Below are 10,695 nucleotides of genomic sequence, written 5' to 3'. Positions count from 1 at the left end.
ACACACACACACACACACACACACACACACACACACACACACACACACACACACACACACACACACACACACACTGCAACCACATCATACGAAACACCCCCCGCCCACCACACACAATACATTCACCTACACACACACACACACACACACACACACTGCAACCACATCAAACGAAACACCCCCCGCCCACCACACACAATACATTCACCTACACACACACACACACACACACTGCTACCACATCAATCTATACACTCCACCCCCCACCACCCCTCACACAAAACATCCACACACACACACACACACACACACACACACACACACACACACACACACACACACACAATTTATTTTTGGATAGGGCTGGTAAAGAGACCTGTATGATCATGAGAGTTAAAATAGACAGCATTAACACTCTTACAGCAGTATGACCACTCTCAGGTGAATGCTATCGCCAAGCAGTACCTGGAATAAAATACTAGAGTTGCCCCTACCATGAGAGGACCCGGGTGCCATCTAGTGGTTGTAAAAGTAGCTGGACAAGTTTCTCGTTTTGGTAGGCGTCACTACTTGGCTACTTTTGCTAGTGGCCGTATGATAGTGGAAGGACGAGGGTGTGTGTGTGTTGGTGTTGCATCATTCCCCTGTGGTAAGTGTCGGATATTTGCTGTTTTTAGCCATTAAGGTGACTACATTAGGACACAAGGATATCGCACTGACAGCCAGGAAGTATCATGGCCCAAAGAAATATTACCTATGAGGCTACTAGACGTAATTCTGATGAGACAACGGGGCTGTTGGTGTGAGGGAGATAAGGAGGCCTTGTACGGCCTCAATCTTGGTGTCTCAGACCAGTGAAATAGCAGTGTGAGTGTCATCCTGTAGATTCTCGTTCCGATCAGACTGGTGGACTAGGCTTGCCTGCCTCCTTGTCCATGTCCACCCAACAGTACAGTTTGGGACCTGAATGTATACTGATAAGTGCGATTCAGATATGAGAGGGACAATTTGATGGAAAAAATTATTGTATGTAAATTATTTTGTCCTGAAGCGCATGCACACACACACACACACACACACACACACATGCACACTCGCGCGCACACACGCACGCATGCACGAACTCACCCACGCACACACACACAGACACAGACACACAGACACAAAGTATATTATGGTGTTGTTCCTTCATTTGCCTAGGCCGAGATCGTCGTTTTTTTGCAGCTGATTTCCCGTAGTGCAGTGGTAAATTTGGACAAATATACAGCTCTGCATCATTTCCACGTCCCTTCTTCATGACTAGCATCAATCTAGTGTTAACCCCTTGTCACAACACAAAATTTAAGAAAGAGATTGCAATTTTACGCCAAGTAAGATTGAACAGAGGTCCTTATCCTGCAGCGGTGTGTCACAGGCTGATGATGATGATAATAGGGTTGTCGCAGATGATATTGATAATGATGATAGTGATGCTGCTGATGACAGTGATGTTGAAACTCCTGAACCAACTAACTGGACCGAGATTATGGTGATTGTAATGATGATGAAGCAGTTGGGATAATAATGATGATGATGATGACGGTGATGGAACTTATGTAGTAACTCTTTAACAGGGTTGTGATGATTGCTGTGCTTGACGCTGTTGCTCCTGGCGATGATGATGATGATGATGATGACGATGATGATGATGATGATGACGACTACGACAACGATGATGATGGTGATGACGATGATGATGGTGATGACGATGATGATGGTGACGGCGACGATCTTCATGTCTATGGCTGAGTCACCTCTTGTTTTTCGTTTCTCTTCAAATGTAGTTGGTGACTGTGTGTAGGAGAGAGAGAGAGAGAGAGAGAGAGAATGTGTGTGTGTGTGTGTGTGTGTCCGCGCATGCTTGTGTGTATTTGCGTGCGTGCGTGCGTGTGTACAGCATTTCCCTCACACTCGAACTATTTATATCATAAGAGTGCAAATGAGGTCAGGGATATTGCTCTTCTTGGCCATACAAATACTAAACATTTACACTATATTCTGAAAAAACATACTGGATTCCTAAGGTCGCTCAATGGGTTTCAAAAATCATTGTTCACTGTCTCTTTATTTATCGCAGGGAAAGGGATGGCGAATAAGAAAATGACTGGAAGAGTGCACATGAGTTAGCTGGAAGGATAGAGGGGGATGGGGAGACCGACGATGAGATGGAGGGAAAGAGAAGAAACATATGACTGGGATACTTGAGCTAAATGGTAGAGGACAGTACATCATGAAGGCGATTTGCTTGTGGTCACCCCTTACGGAATTAAGGCGTCTGGCTATAGATAAACAGATATAGATAAATAGATAGATAGGTAGGTGATGATGATAATATGATATTGATGATGATGATGATGATGATGAGAATGATAATGATAATGAGAATGACGGTGTATATAATGATGATGATGATAATGACGACGACAGGTATGATGATGATGATGAGGAGGATATTGATGATGATTTTTGTCGGCAGGTGGAAGGACGAAACAGCAGGAACTCTACCATCGGTCCAAGCATTCACGATTCCACATCCATCCATCCATCCATCTTGCTTGATGTTAAAAGCTAAGTCTATTTAACTTAAGTAGTACAGTCATGGACAGAGAAACCTGGACAGGTGAGGCGAGGCAAATGTCATATTTTCTCTTTTCCCCCGGCTTGTCCGTCACTCTTCGTTCACGACTCCTTTCCCCCATCCCGTTTACCCTCTTCATAGCACCTGCCAGGCTGCACTCCCCATCCCCCCTTCCCTGCCCCCATACACGCCAATTCGCTAATCCGCCGACCTTGAACCGTGTGTGTGTGTGTGTGTGTGTGTGTGTGTGTGTGTGTGTGTGTCCGTCCTTGACACAAGCAACTCCCTACATTTTTCCGATCACAACCCATCCATCCCTCTTCCTTACGGCTACTCTGCTGACACACACACACACACACATATGAGAAGCTCATCTTCAGCTGCTCTCTCTCTCTCTCTCTCTCTCTCTCTCTCTCTCTCTCTCTCTCTCTCTCTCTCTCTCTCTCTTTCAAGATTCTGTACGAGTGAATAATAACGTCAGTGCAAAGTATGCCTTTACTGTGATATAAGCATTACAAATTAAAACACTGGAACATATTTAGAGGAAACAACTGCAGGAAATCCTCTCGAGACGTCAGCATATGGAACTGTCATTATTTCCCTGCGGGCCAATTAACCTCCACCTTCATACTTGCCTACTCCCTTCTGCCACCATTTTCGCCAATTCTCCTCATCTTTACTTTCCAATTTACAGCATGCCATTCGTTATGATGATAATTGCACAAACACTCACACTCACACACACACACACACACACACACACACACACACACACACACACACATATATATATATATATATATATATATAAGAGACAGAGACAGAGAGATGGTAGATGGGGTTGGGAGGAGGGAGAGAAGGATGGAAACAAGGGTTTAAATTGAGAGGAGAGAGAGAGAGAGAGAGATGGTAGATGGTAGATGGTAGATGGGGGAAGGAGGAGGGGGAGAAGAAAGGATGGAAGCAAGTGTTTAGATTTCTCCTCATCTTTACTTTCCGATTCAGAGCATGCCATGAAATAGTCATGATAATAACTGCGCACACACACACACACACACACACATATATATATATATATATATATATATATATATATATATATATATATATATATATATATAGCAGGAATGAGAGAGAGAGAGAGAGAGAGAGAGAGAGAGGTGAGAAGTGTCTACTTGTCCCCTGGGAATGGCCAGCCTTCCCGGGTCATATGGGTAGAACGGAGAGGAGGTGAGGGAAGGAAGGGGATGGGGGGGTACGGTTCATATGGACGAAGATTTACTGGAAAAATCGAAAAGGAAAAAGAAACTATCAGCTCAGCCCCTGAGTGTCCAGGTTACTTTGTCCATGACTGTACCAATTGCTTCTTCATAAGCTTTCCAGCTGTCTGAACAGATCTGCAGTAGCTTTTAACTTCTAGAATAACTCGGTTCTGGTGCTCAGTTTGGTACTTTTATTTTCCTTTTATCAGAACTGGCGCGGCAAATTTTGAGAAAAGTCCCTCAAGTAACTCCTATTGTTTTTTTTACTAGGTTTCTAATGATGTCCATAGATCTGTTGTGGCTTTAATAGTTTCCTAGACAACGCAGTCTTGGCGCATTTCTCTGCCAACCTATTATACCATGTCATATAGTGTCTGTCTCAGGAAAAACGAATGTAGAATATCGTCTGTTTTACTCCAGAGTCACTGTCAAAGGCCGAAGGCATCTGATTTAACGACCTGTGGGAATACAGGCTGGCCAGGGACAAGGCCTGAAGGCATGAGGCACACACACACACACACACACACACACACACACACACACACACACACACACACACACACACACACACACACACACACACACACACACACACACACACACACACACACACACACACACACACACACACACACACACACACACACACACACACACACACACACACACACACACACACACACACACACACACACACACACACACACACACACACACACACACACACACACACACACACACACACACACACACACACACACACACACACACACACACACACACACACACACACACACACACACACACACACACACACACACACACACACACACACACACACACACACACACACACACACACACACACACACACACACACACACACACACACACACACACACACACACACACACACACACACACACACACACACACACACACACACACACACACACACACACACACACACACACACACACACACACACACACACACACACACACACACACACACACACACACACACACACACACACACACACACACACACACACACACACACACACACACACACACTGAATGGGTATAACTTTAAGTGACCCGCTATGCTCACAGGTCAATATGAACTGTGGTTCCTGTTTTTGGATGCAACTTTTTTTTTTTTTTTGAGTTACAAAGCGCTAAAAATAAACGAAAAATATTGGACCAGTTATTCGTTGTATATTTAGATTTAATAGCATATTATTCCTTTTATTTTATTTTATTTTATTTATTTATTTTTTTTTTTTGAGCTTGATTCGCCTGTCATCAAGAATTTTTAAGTTGGCATCTCAGGTCACAGCACCTTCTGACTGACTCTCTCTAAACCTCTGCTTCCGTCCTTTCTTGTCTCCCTCCTCCCTCTCCCATCTACCCTCTCTCTCTCTCTCTCTCTCTCTCTCTCTCTCTCTCTCTCTCTCTCTCTCTCTCTCTCTCTCTCTCTCTCTCTCTCTCTCTCTCGTGTGTGTGTGTGTGTGTGTGTGCAATCATTATTATGACTAATGGTATGCTTTGTATTGGAAAGTAAAGATGAGGTGAAATATTGTGGAATCTGTGGCGAATATTGTGGCAGAAGAGTGTAGACATGTATGAAGGTGAACGTTAATTGGCCCACAGGGAATTAATGACAGTTCCACATGCTGACGTCTCGAGGGGACTTCTTGTAGTTGTTCTCAATAAATATATTCCAATGTTTTATTTATTTTATAATACTTATATCACAGTTAAGTTATACTTTGCATTGACATTATTATTCACTACTACAGAACCTTGAGAGAGAGAGAGAGAGAGAGAGAGAGAGAGAGAGAGAGAGGGGCGGGGCCTGGTCATTCCCAGGGGACAAGTGGTCACTCCTCACCTCTCTCTCTCTCTAGCATGCAGACCCACCCACCCTGAACTCAAAACATCATCCTTCCTGCCTTCCTATCCATCCCCATCCCCTCTCTTCACCTAGCTTTTTGTCCACATACACAACTTAGAAGTATAAAACTTATATGTAAACTTCAGGAAACTGGCAAATGGGGACCCCCCCTTAGAAAATTCCTTGGTGCGCCCCTGCTGGGCACTGATAGATAAATAGAGGCTTCACATTGTTTTATTACTTAAGCGTCGTGTGTGTGTGTGTGTGTGTGTGTGTGTGTGTGTGTGTGTGTGTGTGTGTGTGTGTGTGTGTGTGTGTGTGTGTTTTCGTAGTGATAGCCGAGTAGCCTAGGGAAGAGGAGGGATCGGATTACTGGGATGGGGGGAGGGGGATTCCACCAGTGAAGAAGAAGGTTTAGATGAGGGAGACATGAATACTGAGAGAGAGAGAGAGAGAGAGAGAGAGAGAGAGAGAGAGAGAGAGAGAGAGACTGTATTTTCAATGTAAATTTTAGAATATAATGAATATTTATCAAGGAAATGCTACTGTTGATCCTTCGATCAGCAATAGTATTGTAAATCAGTTTATGTTTTTTCGTAAAGAATAATAATAAAAATAAAATAAAATAAAATAATTTTTCAGGTTACACTATGATAGTCTCTATTCTCCTTTCACACTTTCCTGTAAAATGTCCACGCCAGTTTTTCTATACGGCGTAGTGTTCTTTCTGACTTTTTCCTGCCGGCTTCGGCTGGAGGGTTTGGAGGGCGGGGGAGAGCCTTCTTCTTTGCTGTCCTTATCTCATTCTAGTAGTTCAGTTACTCTTCTAGGAGCTGCCTAGCATGGGCCAACAGGCCTACTGCAGTTATCCTCTCTTCTTATGTTCTTATGTTCTTCATCTTTCATGGCTATTTCATTGCTTCCTTACCCTAACTCTCCCCACATTCCGACCCGGGCCACTCCCATCCTCCATCCTTCCTCATATGGACCGATATCAGGACACTGATAGATAAATAGATGCTACACATTGTTTTATTATTTAAGCGTCGTGTGTGTGTGTGTGTGTGTGTGTGTGTGTGTGTGGAGGAAAGAAAATGGAAGAGGGAAGGAGGAAGGTCCAGTATCTCGAGGGGACCTCTTAATCCTTCACACGGTCACTCGTGATCCGATTTTGGCAAAGGCTTTGTAAAATTCTCTCCTTCATATTTCCTGAGAAAGGGTATAGTATATTGGGGCTGTTATACTGGTGGTATATTGGGGCTGTTATACTGGTGGTATATTGGGGCTGTTATACTGGTGGTATATTGGGGCTGTTATACTGGTGGTATATTGGGGCTGTTATACTGGTGGTATATTGGGGCTGTTATACTGGTGGTATATTGGGGCTGTTATACTGGTGGTATATTGGGGCTGTTATACTGGTGGTATATTGGGGCTGTTATACTGGTGGTATATTGGGGCTGTTATACTGGTGGTATATTGGGGCTGTTATACTGGTGGTATATTGGGGCTGTTATACTGGTGGTATATTGGGGCTGTTATACTGGTGGTATATTGGGGCTGTTATACTGGTGGTATATTGGGGCTGTTATACTGGTGGTATATTGGGGCTGTTATACTGGTGGTATATTGGGGCTGTTATACTGGTGGTATATTGGGGCTGTTATACTGGTGGTATATTGGGGCTGTTATACTGGTGGTATATTGGGGCTGTTATACTGGTGGTATATTGGGGCTGTTATACTGGTGGTATATTGGGGCTGTTATACTGGTGGTATATTGGGGCTGTTATACTGGTGGTATATTGGGGCTGTTATACTGGTGGTATATTGGGGCTGTTATACTGGTGGTATATTGGGGCTGTTATACTGGTGGTATATTGGGGCTGTTATACTGGTGGTATATTGGGGCTGTTATACTGGTGGTATATTGGGGCTGTTATACTGGTGGTATATTGGGGCTGTTATACTGGTGGTATATTGGGGCTGTTATACTGGTGGTATATTGGGGCTGTTATACTGGTGGTATATTGGGGCTGTTATATTGGTGGTATATTGGGGCTGTTATATTGGTGGTATATTGTGATGTTTTATTGGTGGTATACTGCGATATTATATTGGTGGTATATTGGGGTGCTATATTGCTGGTATTACATTGGGGTGCTATATTGCTGGTATTACATTGGGGTGTTATATTAGTGGTATATTGGGGTGTTACATTGATGGTATATTGGGGCTGTAATATTGGTAGTATATTGGGGTGTTACACTTAGAATCTTACTGTGTATTGGGGTGTTATATTGATGGTATACTGGAGGTATTATATTGGGCCTCTTATATACGGGGTGAACAAGGTAATGCAGATTTCGTTTGAATTCGATTCAGTTTCTTTATAGAGGAAAGCTGTGGAGATATGTAGGAAAAATGAAGGGTTATATATTCCTCTCTTATCCAGCTCCAGCCACGTCTGTGTAATGGCTTTGGTCCTACACCCTAGCATGGCTAAGGCCTCATTTTTCTTATATTCAGTACAACTACGATGACTTAAAGCTTCTCACTGTACTCTCTACACTTTTCTGATAATAATGAACAGAAAATAATGTTGTACTTACCCTGCTGTTGCGATTTGGAGTGAACTGGTCGCGCTTAATGGCACGTAGCCACGTGGAGGCAAGTTCTTTATCTTGCGGGAAGGATAATACACTTTTGGTCCATTTTTATAATTTCCCTTACATCTGGGAACACAACACATGTAAGGCATTATTACCTTAATAAAACATACAAATAATGTAAATATCAATATATAATACAATGTTTTTCTGTCCTTATTGTCACTGAACACACAGCGTGACCTCTCACGACCATAGCTGACCCAACACTACCTAGCAGGGTTGCCAAGTCGCACCCTGCTCTGCCCGCGGAAACCCAACTGAAAACCAGCCCAAAAGTAGCCCAACACCAATAATTATTTTAAAAATCCTCTATTTATGCGAAATTAGTGTTTTATATTAATAATTCATATATAGGTCCCTATTAATGCCTGAAATGATCACTTGATTCACTTAAACTTTCCCTATTTCCCATAAAAACACTATTGCCCATAAAACAACAATGATTCTGTTGAAATATACTTATCATTACACTAGGTAATACAACATGCAAGTGAAGGTATTTTCTCTCCCTCTGAGTCAACTTTCCATCACACTTATATTATTCAAAAATCTATATGATCATCATCACTGTGTTTCGTTGCTGTGTACGTCATATGTGAAATTTGCTAACATAATTTTGTTTGTGAAATCATTACAACAGATTTTATGTCCGCATATTGCTCTAACATGAAGAGTGTTTTCAACTGTTTCATGTTGCTGTCTGTTTCTTCATTTACTTTTCACTAAATTATACTGAGAGAAAATCCTCTCTACTGCAGCAGTGCTTGCTGGCAACGATAATTGGGATAAAACAAAACTCTCTCCGGAGTCTCCGCACTGGCTGCATCCACTGGTCCCTGTGGGAGTATTAGGGGGTCTCTCTCCGGCATATGTTTAAACTCTCTCTCTCTCTCTCTCTCTCAGTATATTGTCGTGATGTGGTTTAACTCCATACTAGCCCAAACAACCGCGACAGTTTTCAAACCAGCCAAAAAAAAACGCAACCCGCGACCGGTAAAATCTGCCCGCGGAAGAGCTTCAAATCAAGCCCAATTTGGCGGGAAAACCGCGACCTTGGCAACCCTGCTACCTAGTACGTCACGGCTTACCGTCCCCCCCACCGACGAGGCCTTCTAATTTTAGAAGGCCTGGGGGGGGGCTGGTCATTCCCAGGGGACAAGTGGTCACTCCTCACCTCTCTCTCTCTCTAGCACGCAGACCTACCCCCCCTGAACTCAAAACATCATCCTTCCTGCCTTCCTATCCATCCCCATCCCCTCTCTTCACCTAGCTTTTTGCCCACACACACACACACACACACAAACGTTTTTTTTAAATAACTGACGACCTACCAAAAAATCTATCATTCTATCAGAATATATATATATATATATATATATATATATATATATATATATATATATATATATATATATATTTATATATATATACAACTTAGAACTATAAAACTTATATGTAAACTTCAGGAAACTGGCAAATTGGGACCCCCCCCTTAGAAAATTCCTTGGTGCGCCCCTGCTGGGCACTGATAGATAAATAGAGACTTCACATTGTTTTATTACTTAAGCGTCGTGTGTGTGTGTGTGTGTGTGTGTGTGTGTGTGTGTGTGTGTGTGTGTGTGTGTGTGTGTGTGTGTTTTCTTAGTGATAGCCGAGTAGCCTAGGGAAGAGGAATTGAATTTGATACATTTATTGAGATACAATACTGTACATATAAAAATAGTAGTTGTACAATATCTCAAAAGGAAGATGATACTTAGGTAGTCATCTTCCCGAGCCTATTAATGTATTATATTAGATTACAATATACTGTACGTGTGATTGGTCAATAATTTTAAAGTGGACTAATTAGTAATCTTATATACAGTAATACATGTATTAAACTGTACAGTGAGTATAAAGAGTGCTGTTGTAGGCTATGTAGTTACATGGAATTTGTTTGAGCATACTGATATATACCATATGTATATACATATTCACGTACACAAGATCGGTGAATGGAATAGGAAACAGAGGTCACAAACAGTAATACATTTGTACACACATAAAACTTATACATAGTGATCTACATATACATCCAGGAAAAACGCATTGTAAATACAAGTGTGAGGCTACAGAGTGTGGGTGCGGGAGAGGGAGGCTGCGGCGATAGGAGTCCCCAGATTATGGGGGAAGGGTTGGGATTAGCAGGTCACCACCAAACCTTACCCCCTCCCCTGGGTCCCCAACCACCAACCGCCACCACAC

Source organism: Coenobita brevimanus, chromosome 111 (assembly GCF_032717465.1).
Source record: "Coenobita brevimanus isolate Jiangsu-jjx chromosome 111, ASM3271746v2, whole genome shotgun sequence".
Lineage (NCBI taxonomy): Eukaryota > Metazoa > Arthropoda > Malacostraca > Decapoda > Coenobitidae > Coenobita > Coenobita brevimanus.
This window is presented reverse-complemented; position numbering follows the sequence as displayed.